This window comes from Hyposmocoma kahamanoa, unplaced genomic scaffold (assembly GCF_003589595.1).
Source record: "Hyposmocoma kahamanoa isolate Upper Pololo Valley unplaced genomic scaffold, ASM358959v1 102, whole genome shotgun sequence".
Lineage (NCBI taxonomy): Eukaryota > Metazoa > Arthropoda > Insecta > Lepidoptera > Cosmopterigidae > Hyposmocoma > Hyposmocoma kahamanoa.
The window spans coordinates 1,883,223-1,908,191 of NW_020653337.1; the positions used below are offsets into that span (position 1 = coordinate 1,883,223).

General features: G+C 35.7%; 1 protein-coding gene across 3 annotated transcripts in view; it reads right to left on the minus strand.

Annotated features, from left to right (window-relative positions):
* The window catches only part of LOC113231359 (stress response protein NST1), a 63,734-nt gene that overhangs the window by 30,680 nt on the left and 8,085 nt on the right, over positions 1 to 24,969 (minus strand). The gene's annotated exons all lie outside the window — the stretch shown is intronic.

The following is a 24,969-nucleotide window of genomic DNA, read 5'->3' on the forward strand; positions in this document are numbered from 1 at the left end:
CCATAGCGCTTCGTCTGAAGGGATTAGAATGAGATTGGTACTTGTAGTAACGCATAAGTGCGGCCACTTCCTACACCAAGTTCAGGGTAAAAACAAATAAAAATACAAAATTTCTAAATTACAATGCGCACTCCAGCTTTGTGATTTCATGATTACTGGGGACGTGATACGGGCGAAGCGCTTCGTATAATTATGATCGAACTTCACTTACAGGTAAGCTCGTTTAATCACTAATTATACTCGCGCGTCGTCCTTCGAGATTAGCAAGAGATTGGTACTTGTAGACATTGAGAGAGCCATGAAATATCAGTATCACTTTTTCAATAGTAAAACAAAAGATTATTTGAGTAAACAATTTCGTATTACAATCATATAACAACAACAAAGGAAACCTTCTTATACATAATTGTAATATATAATGTATCTTAATCATTATATGAAAATAACTATTGATTGACTTTTCAAAATGCTTCTAGCAAAATGATTTTCATTTGTAATGTGTCTGTTATAGAAAGTCGCAAATGTCTTTGATTTATCTGTCCAACCGGGAGTTTTCCTAATGGTATCTAAATCGACCCCTTTATGTGCCTTGGACGTAGCGGCATGCCTAGTGCTATGAGTGGAGAATATACTAACATCAATGCCGCTTAGTTGTAAGATGTCCTTGACCCATCGACTCAATATTTGAGACGTAACCAAATGATGCGGTCTTATTAAACTAATAAAAAGAGATCTATGATTATCGCGGATATCTTTCGTCTTTTTTATATACGTGTTTAATACTCTAGCGGGACAAATTTAGTGTCTCTCTACATAATAGGGAATGACCAGGAATGGTTGGTTTGAACCAATTCGAGAGGTTTTATAATAATTAATAATAAATTAAACTTAATAAAAAATTCATTCAATAAAATAATTTGTAAAACTTAATGTAGCGTAAATTGGAATGTTTTCTTTGTAAAATTGAAAATAAGGTATTTAATTAATAACTATTGTAACTATAGTGAAAAAATAGGGTGGTCTGCATTAATATTAGACATAACTGGTTGAAGACTGTACCACCTCAGTCAACCGTGACCATGGGACCTGTAAAGGGCCCGAAACGTCGGTTTGTTTGAAAAAACAAATATACGCGATTTAAATCCGGAAAAATAGTTTCATTTCCTATGTGTAACAATCGCGAAAGCCTAAGAACTCGACAATATTAATTTGTTACTTGGTTCGAATACCAAGGGAACGGACACCAACAGTTTCTTAAACAGGGGATACCATGGCTGCGTCGGCCGTAGGGGCACGACCGCGATGCCTGTAGCTTTGTCAAACATTATTTTTCGCAACATCTTAGTGATAATCGAAATTGATAGTAGAAATTTGACTAAGAGATAGTGAACGCATTAACGGCGTACGCATCTGGGTCCCTGTGTCAGAAAATGTATTTATTTACTACATTTCCTATTAATTCTCCTAGCCAAAATATCTATTTGTGGCATTCCAAATTGTCTAACTATTTTCTGATAGGCATCATCACAGATCTCCCATTCTATATCAGGATGTACACGTCTTGATTCTGCATCGGCCACATCGTTATCAACAGAACTGATGTATGATGCGAAAACAAATATTTCTTGCGATTGCAACAAAAACCACTGCCATAACTCTCTGGTTATCCGTGTCAAGTGAGGAAATTGGACGCGTTCCATACGGTTTATATACGAGATCGCAGTGGTATTTTGGCCACAGAAGGCAGCGAAGATTTCCAGGTAATTAATGTGGCATGTAATTTCCCCCTGGCTCCAGGGACCGCTGGCGGTCTGCTCTCCACAACCCCAACCCGTAGTTTCCGAAAATTTCCAAGTGATAGATCTCATCTTTTATCCCATTGACCGAGTGATCGATCGATCTGGCCTACCAATTAAAATCCGGTTTTAGATATTGTGGAATATCAACTTTACATTGCTTTAAGTAATTCCATTTTGTTAATTCATGTTTTATTTTATAAATTTTTTCAGATGGTAGTGATATTTGGAAATGTTTAGAATCAATTGTAAATCCTAGGAACGTTCAAGATGTATCAGGTGTGGTACAACTTTTTTGTTCGTTGATTATGAAACCTTAAGAAGTCAGCAAATTTTCAGTACTTGTGATACTTTCAATACACTCTCTGTACGAAAAGGCTATTAAAAAATATCATCCAAATATATTGTAGAAAGGAAAGCAGCCGATGTCAGAAGTCTCACCACTGGTTTCATAATTTTTGTGAAGACAACCGGCGCCGTATTAAGGCCAAAAGGTAAATAAAGCGGAGGTACTTTCTGGAATTTTCATGAATTTTTACTAGGAGGTAAGCATCTTTAATGTAGACAGTAGACATGAAATAACCCTTCAATTATAGGAAATGAAACTATTTTTCCGGATTTAAATCGCGTATATTTGTTTTTTCAAACAAACCGACGTTTCGGGCCCTTTACAGGTCCCATGGTCACGGTTGACTTTGAAGTCAACCGTGACCATGTGTAACAATCGCGAAAACCTAAGAACTCGATATAACCCTTCAATACTAATTTTATGGCCGTTCTAAGATCTTCCTTGAAATGAGAAGTTTTTGTGAACTTGTTTAGTTCCTTTAGATTAAGTCCTTCCGTCCTTCAGAGTCGTTTGAGAACCATTTCCGTAACGAGCTCACGTGCTCGACTTGACATAAAATTCTGACCAGTTAAATCATGTTACCGAACTGCTTATAAAGCACAGCATTTCTAAAAATTGCAGGCCCTTTTTGGGTAAGTTCCTTTTTACCATAACCTGTATATAATTTAAGTAGGGAGTGTTTTTATACGATTGTACCTGTTTTTATATCACTATGTTTTGTTATAGCCTGTACGCCTTTACTATACCTGTTCTTTTCCCTTCCCGTACTCTTTCTTAATTTCTAAAATTAAATTCGTGTGGACCGAGACTTGTATCTAATTACACAAGGCTAGCGTGACAAAGGGTTGACAATGATGATAATTATAATATGGATTAAATATGATGCTTGAAAAAAATACACATTTCATAAGAGAAACCAGAATCTATTGTCGACAATTTGCAATTATTTTTGCTGAATTTGTTTGTTATCATAAGTACGATTATCTCATCAAATATTTTGGGACGTTTTTGATAATCCTGTCTTCATTTAATACCTAACCTTTAGTAGCAATAGAGCTCCTTGTGAAAGAGTTTGTCCAGGGAAGTACTGCCACCTTAGCTATTTCTGCCGCCAAACAGTAAAGTCAGCATTAATGTTTTCTGGTTTTGAAGGGTAAGGGGTGCTGGTAAAATTACAGGCACATGGTACTGTTCAACTTATGGCTCAGGGTGTCGGGCACAGTGGTAGTGCTCCTTAGATGTTTGCAGTTTAAAGCTCTGAGTGGCACTGCAATTGTTATGGACAGGCGTGAGCTTACCATCAGGCGTACGACTTGCTCGTCACATCACTTGATGTTATAAAAAAAACCTAACTTTCGTGAAGACAGTTTAGATGCAAAATTGTCAAAGAAACCAATACCCAAGTAGGCCAAAAAATAGCATTATATGACTTATTTGCAAATTTATTTTCTTAACAATAAGTGAAGGTTGGTTAATAACCTGCTGAAAGAATTTCCTTCAAGACGTTTCAAGGATAACCGAATTGAATAGAGGATTCGAAGCAAGTCAAGAAAGTTACATTAAGGTTGTTAAAGTGGGGCATGGCCAACACCCTCGACTTCGGTTTAGGACTACCTAATAGCTGTTGTAATTATTCGGATAGACTTGAGTGAGTTAAGATTTGTCAGTAGTTTCTTTGTTCTATACTTATAATCAGACATATTGGAATAGACTAAATAACTTCAAGGATATAGGTAGTAATACACAAAGAGTGTATAATACTTCCTTCTGTAATACTGGAACTATTGTATCTGATAATGATAAATCCTTACGCCAAACGTCTATTTTATTAACAATTTTTTTACAATATGTTTTTATATTACTTAATGTCATATTGTGTTACATTGCTACCAACGTAGATGTAGGCTTCTTGTATTGTTTATTTTAAGTTGCAATGGCGTATGGACTCTTGTGTTCTGAATAAATAAGGTTTAATTTCATTTAATTGAACTTTGTTGTATTGTGTGGTGAGTAACTAGCTATTGCTTTAGTACGGGAGGATATTTAAAAGAAAAGTTTTGTAATTTAAGTTTAAAAATGTAAATATAATTTTTTATTTAACCACATCGGTGGCTCAACGATTTGCAATGTGGGTGCTTTATGCGAAGGTCCCGGGTTGGATTCCCGGTAGGACTAATTTGGGAAAGTTTTCTAAATTGGGCTGGTCTGGGTATTTCGGATATTCATAGTACAACGGATTTCTTAGTTTAACACCAGATAATAATAATAAATAATAATAACGCACACACTTATAGCTAAGGAAACCCTTGTATCGCGGGTGCCATGGACACACACATAGACAACCATATATTACACCCAATCACACGAGAGAAATAAATGTAGGCCATCCAAATACTTTTCGCGGCTCTGCGTGGGAGTCCAGGATAGTAACCGTTCAGCCATGGAGGGAGTTAAAATTGGTGTGGTAGTCTAGCACATCGTTATTAATTTCCTTTTATTTTTAATCATTCCGGGATTTTAAAGGGAAGTGTTACTCCATGCGTGGTATTTGGAGTTTACGTAAACGTACGCTGCATATTCGTTTCATCCGATTTCAAATTATAACATTGACATTTTACAACAAACTTTGTGATAATAATAATAATAATAATAACGCACACACTCAACATAACCCCGCACTAGGGAAAACCCTGAGTCGCGGGTGCCATGGACACACACATAGAAGACCACAAATTACACCCAAACTCACGAGAGAAATAAATGTAGGCCATACAAATGTTTCTCCCGACCCGGGAATCGAACCTGGGACCTCTGCGTGGCAGTCCGGCGTGGTAACCGTTCGGCCACGGAGGTAGTTATAATAATAATGTAGAATTCTGAACTATATAAAATAATATAACTCTATAAAATGTAGATTTATGTCGTTGTTTTAATTACAGAAATCGTGAATCATATCGTCCAAGTATCACAAATGGAGGTAAGGTGCAATCTAGAGGGAAAAAGTCAATTATATAGTAGTTCGGTTCAGTATTTAATGTTCATTGTTATGATGTACATAATTCGTTTTCGTAGAAAAAACCTATATTTGAAAACATGTTCCACTGCGGATGCTTTATTTTTGCACTACGTCAGCGTCAGCAGTCCACTAGTATACTTTAGAAATTTATTTTTTACGAGCAATCCGTGCACCTGATGGTAAGCGACACGTCTGTCCACAACAATTGCAATGCAATTCAGAGTTTCAAAACGCAAAGGGGTTCTAGTGAAATTACAGGCGTATGGAATTTGACACCTATATCTCAGGGTGACATGCGCAGTGGCAGTGCCCTCAGATCTTTACGATTCAAAGCTTTGAATGCACTGTAACTGTTATGGATAGGCGCGCTTACCACCAAGCGCACGACTTGTTCATTCCGTCACTTGATATAAAAAATAAAATAAAAGAAGATCGAGGTATTGCTATTGAACATTTTCAAACGCACGTAACTTGGAAATGAAAGTCGTAGAAACACCATACGCTACCATATCTATCCGTCGACCTCTTAAATTAAGAAGCAACCGTTTTCCCACTACCATTGCTTTGTCTGTGCAACACAGAAACTACAATGTACGTTTAAAGTACAATAGCCACATTATCAAGTTTATTGTAATGCAATATGTACTTGTACAAAGTAGTGCAAATTAACATTAAATAAATGTAATAATCTGCTCTTATCGGTCAAAGCTCTTGTACAATAACAAAGAAAAATATTTTTATTTATTTTTCATCACACTTGCTCGTAAACAGTGTCATGACATGCAGGCAAAGTCTACCGAAATGTCCTAAACTATGCCCACGGGCTTTTTCATCATTTTATCACGACATGGATTTTTTACGTCAAAATTAAGCAAAAAGTTTAGATGCTCGAAAAATCTGAAAGTACATTTCGCATAAATTTGAAGTATTAAAAAATCTAAACATTTGTAATTTAGCTATAAAAATACAGTTAAACCAAAATTATTTTCTGAATTCGAATTCTGCACTATTTTTCGAATTTGGAAATTATTTATTTTCGTTTAATTACCATTTCAGTTAAAGTTGTGAATGATCGGTAAGAATAGCAGACAATCTGTTTAAAAAAAACCCGCCATTTCCAAAATCCGTCACTGTTGAGTTGTGAAGCGATATTTATTCCTACAAGATATAAATTATCGTTGTATCTATTTCCTCGCAAATGTAGTGAAAAAAATTGTACGTAGCACAGACGGTAAAAATTACAAACCACGAGTAATTAAAGCCCTCTAGCCTTTGGCTACGGGCTTCTAACAAACTCTCGTTGGTAGTATCTTATTTACCGCCTTTAATACACTATGTACGAACAAGTCGTGCGCCTGATGGTAAGCGACACTCCTGTCCATAACAGTTGCAGTGCCACTAAGAGCTTTAAATCGCAAAGATCTGAGGGGCACTGCAACTGCGCCTATCACCTATGTGCTAGTAATTTCACCAGCGCCCTTACCATTCAAAACCGGAACGCAGTAATGCTGCTTGACGGCAGAATAGGTAAGGTGGCAGTATTTCCCTAGACGAACTCTTTTACAAGGAACTCTACTGCTACTAATTTAATTAACTAATAGGTTAATGCTAGAACATTTTTTAACAGTGGGAAATTAGACTGAAGTCAGTCATAGTTTCCAGGATTAATCGATAAGCTATTCGAAGGTTTGTTCGTCATGTCAAAATGATCGCGTGTCGAAAATGATTTATGTACTTTTATAGAATGACAAACAAATGGAAAAATAGTAGGTAATGCTGGCAGTTCAAATTAATAATTGACCTTAACTCGTGAATGTTTTGTCGTGATGATCGTTTTGGGCTTGATATATACCCAAACCAATAATGTATAAAGGCTAAAAAAATACAAGAATAACATGAACATACCGTCAGTGTTTTGTAGAAAGGGCCAAGGCGTCGTTTCGAATAATTCGAAATTCCAATATTTTCACGACTGTTTTAAAATATTTACGTCCTGTTTTAAATTGAATTTTAAAACTTAAACTTATTTAAAATAGAATTTTAAAACAAGACGTAAATATTTTAAAACAGTCGTTGAAACCTAAAACATGCTCCCCTGAAAATTTTTTTCGAAATTTTTCTATGAAACACCGACGATATATCGATTTCTTACGATTTCGCGATTGTTACACATAGAAGCTATTTATTTTTCGATTCTAAATCGCGTCTATATTTTTAACCGACTTCAAAAAAAGAGGAGGTTCTCAATTCGACTGTATGTTCTTTTTTTTTTGTATGTATGTTACGTGATAACTCCGGTATTTGTGAACTGATTTTCATGATGAACTGATTTTCATGATTATTTTTTGTTAGAAAGGGGGTACTTCCATAGTGGTCCCATTTTGAAGAAAATCATCCACCTTTAAGGGTGGCTCGCATGAAGATTCATTTTTATAAATAGCGCCTAATTTAATTTAGGAGCAATTATTTTAATGGTTGATTTTGCTATTTCTCTAATTCAAGGCGTTTTTCTCTCAATATGCTTTGAGTAGTGAGAACCGATTATTATTATCTCCAGTGTCAAGTCCTGTATAGTGGCGAACTAGGGAATATTTCAATAAAACTTAGCAAATAGACGTAATTCCACGTACTTTTGAGGTCGGTTTTTTTAGTATTCTGTACTGAGATTATTTTAAAATAGTTTCATTCCTTAATCATGAGAATAGTAATGTATCTAAAGATGTAGGTATTGTCTCTTCAGTTTTCACCAAAATAGTAATAAGAACTGGTTATTTTCTTTCAGTATTACGATGTATTCCTTACAAGTAGGTATAAGTATAAAGGATTTATTGCAATCATGTGGTAAATATGGTATATTTGTATGCACATTTAAACATTATCTGTCAATAAATATGAACCCTGGTAGATTACCGCAACATATTAAACATTGCTGTAATCTATCAAGTTCCTAGGTTTTCGCGATTGTTACACTAAGGAAGGGAAACCATTATTACGAAATATAAATTTCATATAAGTTTTTTTTTTTCGAATCTCTTTAAATGTCCTGAATATGGCCACCTGAAACTGTAGCTTGTTAAAAAAAAAATACGCGATTTATATCCGAAAATATAGTTTCATAAAATATAGTATATGAATTTTGATACCAGCCAACTGGCTCTATTTTGGAAAATCTATTTCGTCACTTTGCTACAAATTACATTTCGACTTTAGTTAGTTTATTGCTAAAGGTGCGTTATGCATCTAGCCATTCTTTATCTGTTAAATGTCTATAAAGGATGTAAAATGCGTCTGAGACATTATTCTTACTAACCCTTTATCCATTTTAGGCCGGCAATGGAAGAACAGTTACGGTGTCTGCCAATAAATTGCTATAAAATGTCTGGTCTGGGCAGATTTACATCCGCTGCAGAAATGCAGATATGGCTAACATCTGTTATGCATTTGTGTTATTGGAAATTCGAATGAGCTTTAGAATGTTGATTTTTTTTACGAAACTAAGCGATAGGACGACATGTTAAGCCAATATTAGTGAAAATTAACCCTAAAAAGGAATGTAACTATTTTTTTCGGTACTAAATCGCATATAATTTTTTTCAAACAAACCAACCAATATGCGGAGTATACACCAACAATATCTAGCTTTAAGTAATAAGTAACATGTTAAAAGCAGTCCCTATAAAGTTACTATGGCCTAAGGCTCAATTTACATTGAATAGACCGGAAGCGACAATTTCTCCTGACTGCGCGAGAACATTCGCGCGACTGCGCCTTGCGGTTATAGTATTTCGTCAATGTTTGATGTCGCCAGCGGCAGCTGCGGATTTCTTGCGAATGCGCTAGCATGAAGACGCGTGACGTGATTTTTGGCTTGTATCTAATTTGTACGTTACACAATGGACCATACAGTTCATTACGCAATGTATAATATCGTACAAAATTTCGCTTCCATTCCGAACCGCCGCAATATAAATTGAACCTTAAACCTCTCTTTAGCAGAGGCCGATGCCCAACGACGCGTAAAGGGTGGACGATGCTAATCCATCGAGATACTGACATTTGCGACCTGAAGAATAGGGCCTGCGTTGAAACTTAGACTGACATCATCGAGTATATAACCAGAAAAAGAGACGAAATGTTATTTAATTTGTTTAAAAACTATTCTGCCAAATCATTACTGTGACACTGCGCTCCGATTGACCAGCCCGAATTCCAAACACTTGACGAGTGTCGTCAATTGTTTCACTTCAAATCGACCTGTTTAACTTGAGCTTTGCTGTAATGGATGAAAATTGAAAAATTGCATAATATTTAATTACCGAAGAAATGTGATTCCGTTTGTTTTGTAATTAGATGTTGCTGTTTTTCCCACACCACCGAATGGAATTGCCCACGTTGTTAGAGATATTATCTTTATTACAATAAATACAGAATATTTTTAGAACGAGACGTACACACAGGTCAGTTGTTGGCGCTGTACTATTTCAGTTTTCTAATTTGTGATTTCAGCGCAAACGAGGTTTGATATATAAGGATGAGTTGTCAGGAATGAATGGCCCTTATTTCGTCTCTATTTCTGTTATGTACTCGATGACTGACATCTATATTCAAATAAATAAAATAAAAATAAATAACTTAGAACCCTAAAACCATAATTAACACATATTTCGGAAAAAGCCTGTTAAACAATTTGGCTCAGTTACACATTCACTTCAAGTACGTCAATTCGCCAAGTGTTTTTACATTTACGAATAATTATTTGGCAATAACACGAAGCAGGCAGAGCACGAAGCACGGAAGACACGTAAATCTGACACGTTTATTTATTATCGTGAAATCAAGTTTGCGACATTGTAAGTGAGGATAATCTCAGCAGATTCTGGATTAAGTGCGACGGCTGTAAATCATGTATCCGTCTGCAATAATCTCCAGGCTCAAAGCTGGTATTTATGTCCGTGGGCGATGCGAAAATGTAAATGAAATACTCAAGTAGGTATTTATTAGCTAGCGTATTCAAGGAGGAAGTGACATGCCGCAAGGAAAATTTTAGGATGTGTATTGCTGCCGCCAGGCAGTAAAGTGAGTATTACAGCGTTCCGTTTTGAAGGGTAAGGGTGCTGGTGGAATTACAGGCACATGGACTGTGTGTGTCCTGGCCGGTTTCGGCTACAGCGAGTGCTATTGTTTAGAATTACAGCTACGGTTGTTTGCTCTTTCATGTGCCCTTGGATGGCTACAGTAGCCAATCTTATTGGTAATGTTCGCAAACAGTGGCGACACATAAGGACATCGTCAGTAATAAAAGATGGCTGCAGCATTGAGAGCATCACGTTTCGCGTCCAGGTCTGACAGTCTCTGCTCCTCAAATTTTGTCACCTAAGTTTTCACAAAGTGCATTCACCCAGAACGGCAACTCGACTGCATCTTTCACCTCGAGGAGTGAATGTTGCAACTTTTCATGTGTCTTTTTAGAACATACTTGTATCTCAAGAACTGGCCGCTTTGCTTCCGCCTGCCATTCTGGAGGAAGATGCGCTCCACAACTCTCGATTTAGACGGACTGGTCGACTTATGTTTCAGGGTGACAGGTGCAGTGGCAGTGTCCATCAGACATTTGCGATTTAAAACTCCGAGTGGCACTGCAACTGTTATGGACAGGCGTATCGTCTTACCGTCACTTAGTTTCATAAAGGTTACTTGTCCAATTAAATCACCGTATTGTTGACTGTGCGATTTGTTCACGTTTCCAAAAAAACCTAACTAACAAAGGCAGAAAGATCACTTTTGCCCCACACTAGGAAAACCCTGGGTCGCGAGTGCCATAGACAACCACAAATTACAGTCAAACTCACGAGATAGATAAATGTAAGCCATACAAGTATTTCCCCCGGCCCAGGAATCGAACCCGGGACCTTTGCGTGGCAGTCCAGCTCCAGCATGGTGACCATTCGGCCACTGAAGCAGTTATAACTATAATATAACTTTGTCGACAATAAATTATTTATATTATACAACATAGGCAATTAAATTTTGAAACAATGTAAATAAAATTTTTCTTATAACAAAATCCATTACAGAAAACGGAAAATTTATTAAAATTTTTATTATATAAAGTAAGACTTAACGATGATATGAATGACTGCCACAGATAAATATTACAGATGCTTCTATCATTTTTGCACTCCAAAGTAGCAAAATACGATATTTTTCCACGATTTTCGAGGTTTTACGTGACATCATTGATATGACCATAACAAAAAAAAAAATTAAAATGGCGGACTGAGCTCGAGTAAGTGGACCTCCGCGTACTGTTGGCACACGTGCCACACTCAGCACTGCCACTGTACTTCTGCCGCCGTTAGTTAAAAGGGCGCATATGACAAAAACTCAAAACCGAGAGAAAAATTAAAAAAAAAATTAAATTGAAAAATATCTATTTTTCCTTGCTGTAACTTCACTTCACACCTTATCCACCTAGGAAAAAAAATAGTGACAGATCGGCCTCTTTTTACTGATCACGGCAGCATATTTTTGATAAAATGTCACATGCGTCCTTTCAACTAACGGCGGTAGCTTTATTGTCCTAATTATAAATTAATTTATTGTGGGATGCATACAGCCCGTCGGTGATGCGAAACCTCGTAAGTACTCTCGGTCGTTTGGGCTCCGTCCAGTGGCAAGACGCAGATGGATCAACATGCTCGTTTCAATTTGCATAAACGAATTGCTCGGTCGTTCCGGAAATAAGCATGTGACTTACGCATTACGAGACTAGAATCAGTTTAAGGACAATGAACTTTATGTGTAGGTATAGTTTTCGTCTTTTGTCTCTCTATTGGACCGCCAGACAATAAAACGTTTCGTAATCTGTTGGATTTATTGAGCCTGAGATCGCCCGACGGTTTCATCGATTGGATTAAATTCTCATAATCATTGAAACATTTTTCTTACTCAACATATTCGTATTACTGAGTTTGACTTTGAGCTCCGACACTCCGCTAGTGTGCGCGAAGTCGAAGACGTCTCGGCCAATCAGAACGCTCGAAGCTATATTGTGATTCACAGTAGTCATCAAACGCTCGCTCTGATCGGCTTAGCACGTTGGTCGTCCATAACATTGTTTGTTTTAAAATTTCCTCTAATTAAATTTATAGTAGGTGGTTTTTCATTGCAACCTTCAATATGAAATGTTGGTTCATAGAAAACGATTTCTTAAATAACATATTGTTTTAAAGCACATTGTTAAGATTATTTTCTTACGACTACAGATTCCTTTGCTTATTTTTTCTTATTTTTTTAAGACTATTTAAGCAAAATAATTGTTAAGTTCCAAAACAATCTTACTTACATGCGGAGACCGTGGCAAAGCTCCGCCCTTTATTTGGCAGCATTTTGTACTTTAACGATTTTAACAGCAAAATTTCATGATTTTAATCAATTCCGATAGATAACCGTGGTAGCCTATAAGATAGGTTTGACCTATCGGCGCTCAAGCAGAGGGTGGTGGGTTCGAATCCGGGCTTGCACCTCAAGTTTGAGAATTTGTGAGCGAAATTAAATTTGAAATTTACCATAAACTTTTCGGTGAAAGAAAACTTCGTAATAAAACCCGTACACTCCGCACCGCGAGCTACAGCCCTAGTCCTCTCATTGTGAAAGGAGGCATATGCGCGGCTGTGGCACTATATACAGGCTAACAAACACTAAAAACTATTAGTATAACTATTAATCTTCCATATAAACTTTTGGACTCTGCGTCGATTGCGTTGCCGAGGTCGATGTTCTTAAAAAATGGACAGATCAGAAGTATATTATATACTAGTAGTATCGGAGTTACATAATCATTAGCCTTAAAACGAATTTGTTTTGGCTTTTCTTTTAAAGACATTTTGGGTTTATAGGCAACATACACGTATATAGTTTTAATAATAATACGCAGAGGCTGGACAGGGGCTTGGAGACAATAAAAAAACTAGTTAACGAGCTACTAGGCGGATTTATAGGGGTCGTAAAGCAGAAATTAACGAGTGCACGCAGACGTAGACAGAGGGATGTGGCGCGTAATGAAGGTTGCGTCAAATGGACCTTTTATGCTATCACAAATAAAGCGCGTGACTAATGTACGTTTTAAGATACCAAAAGGTTTGAAGTGAAACTATTTTTTTAAAATCGAACTACAGTCGATCTTGATTGTGGATATCCGCAGTCAAGAACAACAAACGAAATGTACCTATAATATCCCGAGAATAAGCAACATCTAGCACATAGGTCTTTGTTCTACGGATGAGTCGATTTGTCTTCCGAATAAAACAATATTTCGGGCTCTAACAGTCAAAATCAAATCGTCCTTATTTCTTATGTAAGTAAATTACACTTGAAGTCGTCATATTGATTACACTCTACTGCTCATTTGTAAGGCAGATTCCTCAGAGAAGAATGAGCAAGTAACTCTAAGGGTTGCTCTTTGTAAATATACATTTGAATACGTTTATCATTTACATTACCTATCTATTTCCAAGATCTTAGATCGAGAATACTTGCGAGAGCTAAACGGATCACTACCATGGAAATTTGTCAATCGCATAAAAATTAATAAAATAAATAACACAAAAGCACCTACAGTCGCAAATACCACCACCAAAAATGTACCCAACACGTGTTAGCCTTTCTACAAGGCATTCTCAGGAGTTGTAGATTTTTTAACACTCGGCCGAAGAAAGAGCTCGCTCAGAGCGTTTGTCGGCTGATCTCACTATTATCATCGTTGTAATTTAAAAATACCTGCAATAAAGGTGATGATGACTGATGCCGCAACATTGAATAGTTCATTTATTATACATCCTCTTTTTTCCACATTTCCTAAAACACCCGGAACCTTAGTAAGTCCACAAAGGTCCAAGTCGGCCACGGAGGCAGTTAAAGAATGTTAAGAGACTACTGTTGGGTAATTTTCCGAAAAATTTTAAATAAGAAATGAAACTATTTTTCCGGATTTAAATCGCGTATATTTGTTTTTTTAAACAAACCAACCCAGTCAACCGTCAACATGGGACCTGTAAAAGGGCCACGCAATTAATACACGATAAATACGCGATTTAAATCCGGAAAAATAGTTTCATTTCCTATGTGTAACAATCGCAAAAACCTAAGAACTCGATAATTTCAAATAAGCAGAGGATTTTTTTCCGGAAAAATTCCCAAAAAATTAGAAAAACATTATTTCCAATTTTCTCATATTATGTTATACGTTTCGAAATATCTTTGAAGTATTATTTAGCGTGAATTATAAAATAAACTTCTATATGTAAAAGCCACTTAGAAAGACCAGAATTCAAATGATTTCACAACAAGCGAAAAAAACCCTTTGTAATGGCTTCATCGTTTTCGTTCAGTAACTTCAACTTTTGACAGGTGTCAAATTCAAATGGAAAATGTAACGAAAAATATTGGAAAAATAACCGAAAAAATAGTTTTTTTCAAAATGGAAATTTTTCCAACACCCAAAACTAAATAAGACGGACAATACATTTTAAGCACTTATAACAACCTGCGACATGATAAAATAAAGTTGGACATTGTCGACCAGGTGCCTACAGATTTGCTCGATTTTGTCGATCGTTACTGTCGATTGACAATATCGATCAGGTGCCAACAGATATGATCGATTTTGTCGATCGTTACTGTCGATAATGTCAAGTGACAAGAATTTTCAAAAAATAATTTTTGGTAATCCGGAAACAGCATTTATTATATCTGGATACACGATGGCGGACACGACTTTTCAAATACCTAAATGCAATATGGGTATCATTTTCGAGGTATTTGGTGGTGCTCATTACGATTATTTATAACTTGGATTTAGAAATGAGTGCCTCATTTCTAAATATCAAAACAGACGACGTATAACGTATGGATAATGATATTACCTCAGCTTCAGACTATTTTATTAGCAGTTACAGATCCCGTTAACAATGACTAAGACGATAAAACGAAAACAATTACCCGATCTAAGCCCGACACTAATTTACGACATAATTGACCTAAGTGGCGTAACTACGTAAATCAATCAACATCTAAAACCGTTGCCAAGATTAACTCAAAAGTTTTCAGGTAATCCATTTGCTGTCCCTCTAAAATATAGATATAGAGATTATCAGCGCAAAAGTGGTGTAACCCACATTTTTTTTTACATTATTACTTTAAGTGATACGTGTAGTAGCAGTAGAGCTCCTTGTGTAAGAGTTCGACCAGGGAAGTACTGCCACCTTACCTATTTCCGCCGCCAAGCAGTAATGGGAGCATTACTTCGCTCCGCTTTTGAAGGGTAAGGGCACTGGTGAAATTACAGGCACATGGGACTTGTCAACTAATGTATCAGGGTGACGGGTGCAGTGGCAGTGCTCTTTAGATTCAGACAGAAAAAAATACAGTCCACAATTGGACTCAATAGAGGTTCTCAATAGAACCTCTTCCTTTTTTATTGAAGTCGGTTAGAAATTACTTTTCGAAGTACGTCACTTTATTACCGAGGGTGCGAAAAGGTCGACAAATCCAAACTTTTGTTAAGTATTCTATATAGCAGTTGCCACGAATTATTCTTTCTTCTAGACAGTTATGTCATTGATATTTCCGGGACATAAACTGACGTCGGGATAATGCGGTTTCCGAGAAAAAGGGGAGGCATAATGTGGTTTCCAAGAAAACGGGGGAGTTTTGTAGACACACATGACAAACTTGAAAACTTTGTTAGGAGCTAGGAGAGTATAAAAAATCATTACTTGTAGCTTTTCAACGATTTTCTTATTATACATTAGTACACGAATCAGAAAGATCGTATAAGGTACTGCTTTTGAATTCATTCACAAATAGCACATCGATTGATAGAATATAATTACTTCTTTAGTGTTACCAATATCATATTATTAGATTTTAAAAATACTACGCAACGGTAATAGTCTTTATGTTAATATAAACAACACCCACCATTGCAGTGTTTATAAGCCCCAATTTTGTGACATGCATTTTTTTTCCAGATTCCTGTAATTTGAACTAATACAAATTGAACAATAGAACTCCTATGTGAAAAATATTTATAGTTTCACAGAAAAAAAAATACCATGTAATTTTCGTACGGATAAACATAAAAAAAATCCGATTTAGTCGTTCGATAAAACCATACACAATAAAGCCACATCTACGAAATAACAACTCTTGCACCTCATGCAAGCCACGTCTACAAAACAATGCGTATGAGCTAAAGTTTAATGCGAAATATAAATTTCATATAAATTTTTCTTCTGACAAAAAGTATTTAGTAGCGTGAGCGCAGATATTCGGTAATTTGTTTAAATGCACGAAGTGAGTCTGAGTCAATATCAATTAGAGCAGTGTATTGACTCATGGAATGATTATTCATCGGTTATCAACAGCCGTATCTCTTTTTGTCTGATTATAGCTACTGTTGGGTAACGAGTTTTCTTAATATTGTTTGTATATTACTAATTCTGTTGTTTTACAAAGCCCTTTTTCCTTGTGTATTTTCTTTGTTTATATTGTTATGACTAGAGATAGCAATAGATCGGCGTATATTTCCTGAAGAGGCTATACAACCTCCAAGGACTTGATTGATTCCGTACAACAGTGAGTGTTGAAATCACATTGGAAAAAATATACATATAGTTAAATTAAGGATACACACTGACTACGTACGGTGTGAAAAAACGATCCTTAAAAATATTCACGTTTAAAAAACACAAACTTACCTTGAAATTTTACAAGAAAGCCTTTGTATTGAATAGGTACTTTACAAATACCATTTTTTTTTTCATATCAACTGAACTAATTAGAACACGTATATAGTATACGATGGACATTTTTCAAATAGCTTTAATGTCGTTTGTAACAAAAATAAATTCTGAAATAGAGCCAGTGTCTCTCTGCCGCTCGACCCAAGCAAAATGAACCGTATTAGTACGGGAAAAATGTGAATTCGAGCTGGGGTACAGGGGTGTAGGGCCCGGAACGTTGGTTTAAAAAAAACTGAGGTGGTACAGTCTTCAGTTCAGTCAACCGTGACCATGGGACCTGTAAAGGGCCCGAAACGTCGGTTTGTTTGAAAAAACAAATATACGCGATTTAAATCCGGAAAAATAGTTTCATTTCCTATGTGTAACAATCGCGGAAAACCTAATTCATTTCCTATGTGTAACAATCGCGGAAAACCTAAGAACTCGATAATATACTCGATTTAGATCCGGAAAAAAATAGTTTAATTTCCCACATACATATTTTTTTTCTTTATTCTTATCTAACGAGTCCGTTCAATCTAGAACACCTATTGTCCTTCCATTTAGCTTTGGCTTCGGTCATACGATCCTCAGTTTGATGACCCGAGAGCATTGTTCCGAGGGAATTATTCACGTGTGGAATCTGCGCCACAATTGTATTATGCCCATTACAATCTATTTGAAAGGAAAAAATAAGAAATGATGTCATAAAAGTGATCACGTTGGAGCCGACAATTGTCTTCCCTTGATTCCTGTTAGCTAATGTTACTTTATTCACTACTGCATCAACCCATTTTAACAACCCACGTAACAAATTTAAAAAAGAAAATTTTGGTTTACTTAAGCAGCCAGTATGTAGAAAAGATACCCCTGCAACATTGCTTTGGCTACATAGTGGTATTTACATTATCCTAAAAGCACAAGCTGCTAATAGAAGGACCTCTACTTCTTCGTGAAAGAGTTCGTCTGGGGTACCTATTTCTGCCGCCAAGCAGTATTGTGAGCATTCTTGCGTTCCAGTCTAGAAGGGTAAGGGTGCTGGTGAAACTACAGGCACGTGGGACTTGTCAACTCATGTCTCAGGGTGACGGGCGCAGTGGCAGTGCCCCTCAGATCTTTGCGATTAAAAGCTGTGAGTGGCACTGCAACTGTTATGGACAGGCGTGTAGCTTACCTTCAGGCGCACGACTTCATATTTCGTATTGACGGCACTTGATATCGTATAAAAAAAAAATACATTCTTCATTTGCATAAACTAATACATAATCATTTCATTGCTCCTAATCTTTTAACCCACATTAACTTTACTATTATACCAAATCCCCGTCATCGTAAAACATTTGTACTGCATGTGTACAAAAATATTACTTCCTTTTATAATCCCTTGACGACAATGTGCCGAACCTATAAATTATTTATTTATTTCATACATACATCTATTTTTACAGGCTAAACCTAATACAATAGTGTAGCATATCAAAGACATGAATAATTACTAAACATAACTAAAAATAATATAATAATGATTGAATTAAAAACAATTAAATTATATCCAATTTCTACTGAAGTATATAACCAATAATATTAAACAAATTTAACTAGGAACTAAGTAAAAATAGTGTTGTCCTCATGAATTCACTCTGAAAAGAAGTTAAAATGTCTATTTCATCCGCTACTCGATTTAGTGTATGAATGGTGCGAGTAAGGGGTGCCTTGTTGAGCAAAGTCCTACCTCGCGGCACCGCCAATAGTCGTGGTAATCGGCGCCTGCGCACGTATTCGTTTGGCACGCACAGACATAGTGATTGCAACACTTCCGGGTTTGATATTAATCCCCTCAATACTCGCACGATGTAATTTGCTAGAGCCAATTCCCTTCTCTTCCCTTCCCTTCTTGAATTAATAACATCAGAATCTAAAATCTCATTGATGTTTTTGACGGTAACATCTACAGATTTCATAACAGTATTCAGAATGATTTCGCCTCGATTTCTCATTAGTCGTCATTTGTATTTTAATCTCCACTAGTTTTTTTTTAAGCTTTTGTATATTATTTAATTTTTATCCATATACACATGTTGAAGAAACTGAATTGTTTTTACGAGCTCAATAATCATACTGTACGTCCATATGTTACGTTTACATCCTAGATCACAATCATAAATTGTAATATTGATTGGAGTACCTTTGAATGTAAACAGTTTTGTCATTGGGTGTACACTTTCTAGGTTCTTTGTAAACAATATGTAGTATTTTGGTTAAAAAATACTATTGATTTAAAATATAATAAATCTTCGTGAATTACCATCTCGTTTCACATCTAAATATACCACCTACTAAAGCAGTACTGGATTATTAAATTTGTTATCTCGATCGCCAATGACTCAGTTGTGGTTTGAACCCAATTTCAAAACAGTACTAATCAAAATTAATGTAGAAAGTATCCCCAATGTATTTCTTTCGACGGTGTGCAAAACAACGGCAATTGCAAAGAAATTTGTACACGCGTGTGGGTGTAAAGAGCTGCCTCGCCCACGTATTGCCTTGTTTGGCTGCATGAACAGCTTTCGTTGCTTACAAGCACCAGCCTGATCAGCCGGTCCAATATCGTTGTTGCTAAGAAAAAGAAATTATATATCTCGGTCTCAACAATATAAACAAAGAAAATACTTAAAGAACAAAAGTATTGCAGAGGCTTCGTGAAAGAAAAGAATGAAAATAATTTATTAACCGACTTGAAAAAAGGAGGAGGTTTTTGTGTTTGTTACATGATCTCAGGGTGGTTCGTGCATTTTCCGGTAACCGATTGTTAACGTTTTAGATTCAGTTTGTATGTAGTACTTAAAAACAAAGTTTGAAGTCAGTTCCTTTTTTTTTTTTTGAATAATATACATAGTTTTTACACCCAACATATTGAAAAAAAAAAAAAACTTTTTTGTTCAGTTCGTCCAAAGGTCAAATACCGTACTGCCTTGTCTTCAGTAATGAGTTTAACGGCTTCAGTCATCCGATAAGTGAAGGTCTTTTTATTTGACATATCTATACAATACAATGGTCAGAAAATTGGTGTTTAAATAAAAAAAATAAAGATCGACAACAAGCATATGAGAAATTCATGAAGTCTGCTGGTTTGTTCCGTAGCGCAGTTGGGAGAGTGGTTAGCCCCGGTCTGGCAAACAGGTGGTGTCGAATCCAGCCGGATCGAGGATTTTCTTTTTTTTTTGTGTTTCTTCTACTGTATTTCTTAGTGTTTGTTCGATTTATATCAATAATAACAACAAACTAGTGGAGCATTTTCACAAAAAAAAAATTATGAATATCATGGTCATAAAAACATGATATTCAATAAAACAAATATCATATATACCATTCGTGTAAAAGGAAATACAATAATAATAAGATACGAACAGATGAAATGGGTCTATTGACTCAGCTACAAAGGCCTAAGAAGTACATTGCCCTCGGTGATAGTCTGCCGTAGGCCAGAATGGTGAAGAATACACCCATACGCCTAAGTAAAAACGAGAATAATGAATCTGTACATTTAGCATTACTAAAAACACAGATTTGATTTGAACGATAAGATATTCGTCTCTCAGTTAATTACTATCTCCTATCGAGTTCTTAGGTTTTCTTAGGTTTTGTTACATTACATAGGAAACGCAACTATTTTTTCGGATTTAAATCTATATTAGTTTTTTGAAACAAACCGACGTTCCGGGCCCTTTACAAGTCCCATGGTCGGGGTTGGTTAATCAACCTCCATTAAAGGGCCCGAAATGTCGGTTTGTTTGAATAAACAAAATATACGCGAAAAAATAGTTTCATTGCCTATATACTATCTCATAGTTTTTCCTGTAACCCGAAGGTTGCCTGGAAGTCTGTCAGTGAGTGCCTGTCTTTTTATTTTTTGTATTATACCTATTGTATTTGTCCCAGAATGCAATAAAGAATATTTATTTTGAAAGACCTATTATATAAAAATATTGTTTTATTAAAGAAAAAGTTTTTATGCAGTTTTAATGCTGGCAGGTTACCTCGTTATTATGGTGTATTGTTGTTCCAAATTTGAATTTACGAATTTGAAAATCGGAGAAAAGTTGTAATTGATCATTGTTTTTAAAGAAATAAGGGTGCGTAAGATGCAAGTCAAAACGAAATTTTTTTTTCTTCATAATTTTCTCATAAGTAGGCTATTTTCTAAAGGTTCATAAAAAAATTTTACTTTTTTTAACGCTGATTTGTATTTGGGTGCTAATGGGTTAATTATATGCCAAATGGCTTGGCGACCGTTGTCAACGCTCTTGGAGGCAATACAAGTTACTGAATAGATAATTTTTTCGGATAAGCCACTGTTTTCTTTAAAATTTCTTTACTAGAGTTTCATTTGACAAAGGCGAATTCAATACTTGTGACACTAAGAGTTGTATTCTAGAACTCTACTCAATGCTCAAGTCAGGATTTGAGTATGGTTTAAAGCACTCGAAATCATACTCAAGTCCCTGCCATTAGGGTCGTATTTCCAGTGCTTGTGTTTCCAGTGCAATCCTAACTTGAGCATTGAGTAGAGTTCTAGAATACGACCCTTAAACTCGTTTTTCCCTGGTTTCAAAAAATCAAATTTTTAACAAGGACATACTTCAAAATTGCATTAATAGTTTTTGATCAATCAAACATATTTTTTAAGGTTAGGGCATTTAATACTAAAAATGCAAGTTGGCTCGAAATAAGTGTCCGGGAGTGTATTAAGATTATCATTTACTAAGTTTAAAACTTACATTAAAAGTATTTTAATTGAAGTCATATTACAAAATTGAAGAGTATGTGTTAGATAAAGAAGTATGGAAAGACAATAAGTCTGGATTCCACACAATTATGATTCAAAGTGTATTCCATAGCATTTAAGTTTATTTGAAAAGAGCAATTCCTATCCCTTCTTGCTCGTTCTTCTCAGGGAGGTCAGCGTAGTGAACGAGCTGTAGCTTAAAAAATTAGGTTTTCAAGTGTCAAAATTTTACTTATGGAATAAATGAGTAAATAACTTTGACTGGGTCACTACCACGGATTTTTGTCATCCAAGTACGCAGAAGCTATATAAAAATCTTTAGTGGGTATAACGTTTCACTATAGTTTTAAATTTTTTTGAATATCAAATGGAATCTTATTATAGAAGCGTATACATTGCCCCTTAAATGAGTTTGTGACTTTGTAAAGACGACTGTTACGAACAGCTAGTTTATTTTTATTCCTCGTATTAATGTTACGAAAGTAACGACGGGTCTAACGTCTAGACTGCAAACATTTGCCTTCATTGTGGAAGTGTTAAAATAACAGTACGTGACTAACAGCCACATACGCAAAACCGGGTTTTTTAAAAAGTAATAGTGTGTATAGAAAGTGCGTGTAGGAGGACTGGCTGTATTGCACTCAATAAATACGATTTCGCGAACTATCACTGTAATTAGGATGATCGATTAGCCTGGCCTAGATCTATTGTGTAGCGTTGTTCAGCGTTTTTTTGATACCAGCGAATACATTTCTGGTGCGGTATGCTTTTCCACAAACATGCTTTTATTGAATGTCAAGATATTTGAACACCATGATATTCAATTATTTTTTGTGAAATTACTCCACTAGTTATAAGACGACTTGTCGTCCAGTCACTTGTTATTATAAAATAACAAGAATACGAAAATTGGTAGGTTACTAATATGTCATTCGAAGGACAGGATTAGTAATTACTAACGAGGCAAATATCGAAATCATTAGTGCTAGCCCTACAGAGGTGGTTAACGATTGTTCCACCAACAAGAGCTTAGCATTAAATAAAAAAATATTTAACTAGCGCAAACTATACAATAGGCAACAAAAGAATAGAATTAATACTATTACGTGTATATTAGAGTACTGCACTTTATGGATGTGAAACATGGACACTGGCACAAAGAGATAGGGAAAGATTAAAAGCTTTTGAGATGTGGTGCTGATGAAGGATATAAGTTGGACAGAAATGAAAACCAATGAGAAAGTTTTGAGAATCGTAGACGAAAAAAGAACGATTCTGAATACTATAGAGTATAGACGCGATAAAATGATTAGACATTTGATACGTCACGACAACTTCTTTAGGACCATTTTGGAGGGAAAGATCGAGGGGAAGAGGGCAAAAGGTCGACCTAGGCACAGTTACATAGACCAAACAAAGAAAAGGGACGGTGTCGTGTCGTAAAAGGTGGTCAAGGAGCTGGCTTATAAAAGAGATGACTGGGAGATGCTCCACCGACAAGAGTATAACTAAGTGTCGAAGTATACTACAGATAAGGCAGAATTTTAAATAACAACTTTAGGTTTATTGAGTAAACGGTCCTTTATCAACTTATCGGCGATGTCTTTGCTAGAGTGAAATTCGTTTATACGGCGACAAACAGGATTTCCTTCGAACTACGGCGCTTCTTTATTATTTTAGCCAAGACGAGCGCAGCGCCCGAAGTAACGGATTGTAAGATTTCATCAAAGCGGATTTTAATAAAAGATCAAAATTACCTTTACAATGTACAGTATTGAAGCAACTTGAGACACAAAATTTGACATGTACGAGGTTTAAAATTATAGTGAAACTAAAACCTTATACTAAAGGTTGTTCAACTTGTTGTTAAACTTGAATAACATTAAAAATGGTAGATATTCATTTAGGTCTTTCAGGTTACCTATAAGTCATAAATTAACAATTATAAATCATCATCATCATATCAGACGGAAGACATCCACTGTTGAACATAGGCCTCCCCCAAAGATTTCCAGAGTAGTCGATCGGACGTGGCTTGCATCCATCAGTTACCCGCCGCCCTTAACAGGTCATCCGTCTATATAGTAGGGGGTTGTCCCACTGAACGCCTTCCGGTTCTTTCTGCACCAACGGCCGTCAGTTCTACGAGCTATGTACCCACTGGCACTTCGATTTACTAATAATTTGAGCTGTCGGTGACTTTCGTTCGTCTACACGGTAAAAACAGATTACTTAGAAAAAGACAAAATTCTTTTTATGAAGACAAATTTATTAAATCCAACAAAACGATCCTCTCCCTATAGACGCTAGAGAATAATTACTTGATAATAGTAAAAAAACGTCTCAAAAGTGTATTTTCGTTACAAGACAGAAATATTTAATCCAAGAGCAAATTAATTTACTTCAAGTCACAAAGCCACTCTAGATTCAACAAAATATTTATTTGTTATTAGAAATGTCCGATTTTGATTTGAAAAAAAAAGAATGAAAAATTGAGAGGTACTTAATTATTTGACTGAAGATTTGTGTTTTCTAATTTCAAAAAAGGTAAATTTACAGGGTTATGGACCCAACAGTATGTCTCACTAGCGTGAAAGCACACAGTTCAGTGTCAAACCTTGAAGTAGCAGAAATAGGACGGAATCTTCTCAAATACTTGAGGACCATTCAGTGCCGTATAAATGCTACATCGGCAGAAAGCACTGACAATCATAAATATATGAGATGACTTTATACTATTGAAGTTAACAAAACGATAGCGCGTTTCAGAGTACAACTAATGCCATCTAGCAGTGGCGTCATGGAACTAATTGCATGTTAAAGTTGTGCTTTTTACAAGTGTAGTTTGATTTCATCCACCAAATTTCTTAAAAAATGACTATAAATAACACCCTAACAAACTAGAGATACTACGTATTGTTTCTTTGGATAAATGACTGTTTATGATTTTTATAATTACAAGCACAAGTAAAAGTAATCTTTACCGCGTGCGCCTTCGGCGACATGTCACGACAACATTGACTATGAAAACGCAACGAAATATTGCTTTAAGAATATACTCTAGAATTTAGAATATTAATCTTAATAGAAAACTTCTTCTTTTTTTGTTTAAGAATATATTTTCTTAAAATACATCCAAGAAATTTTGAATTCATTTAAGATTATTTAAATTTGATGTAAGAGGTAAAAATTTCTTGATGTAAGTAATGTCCAATGAATTGATTAGATATGAAATAAAA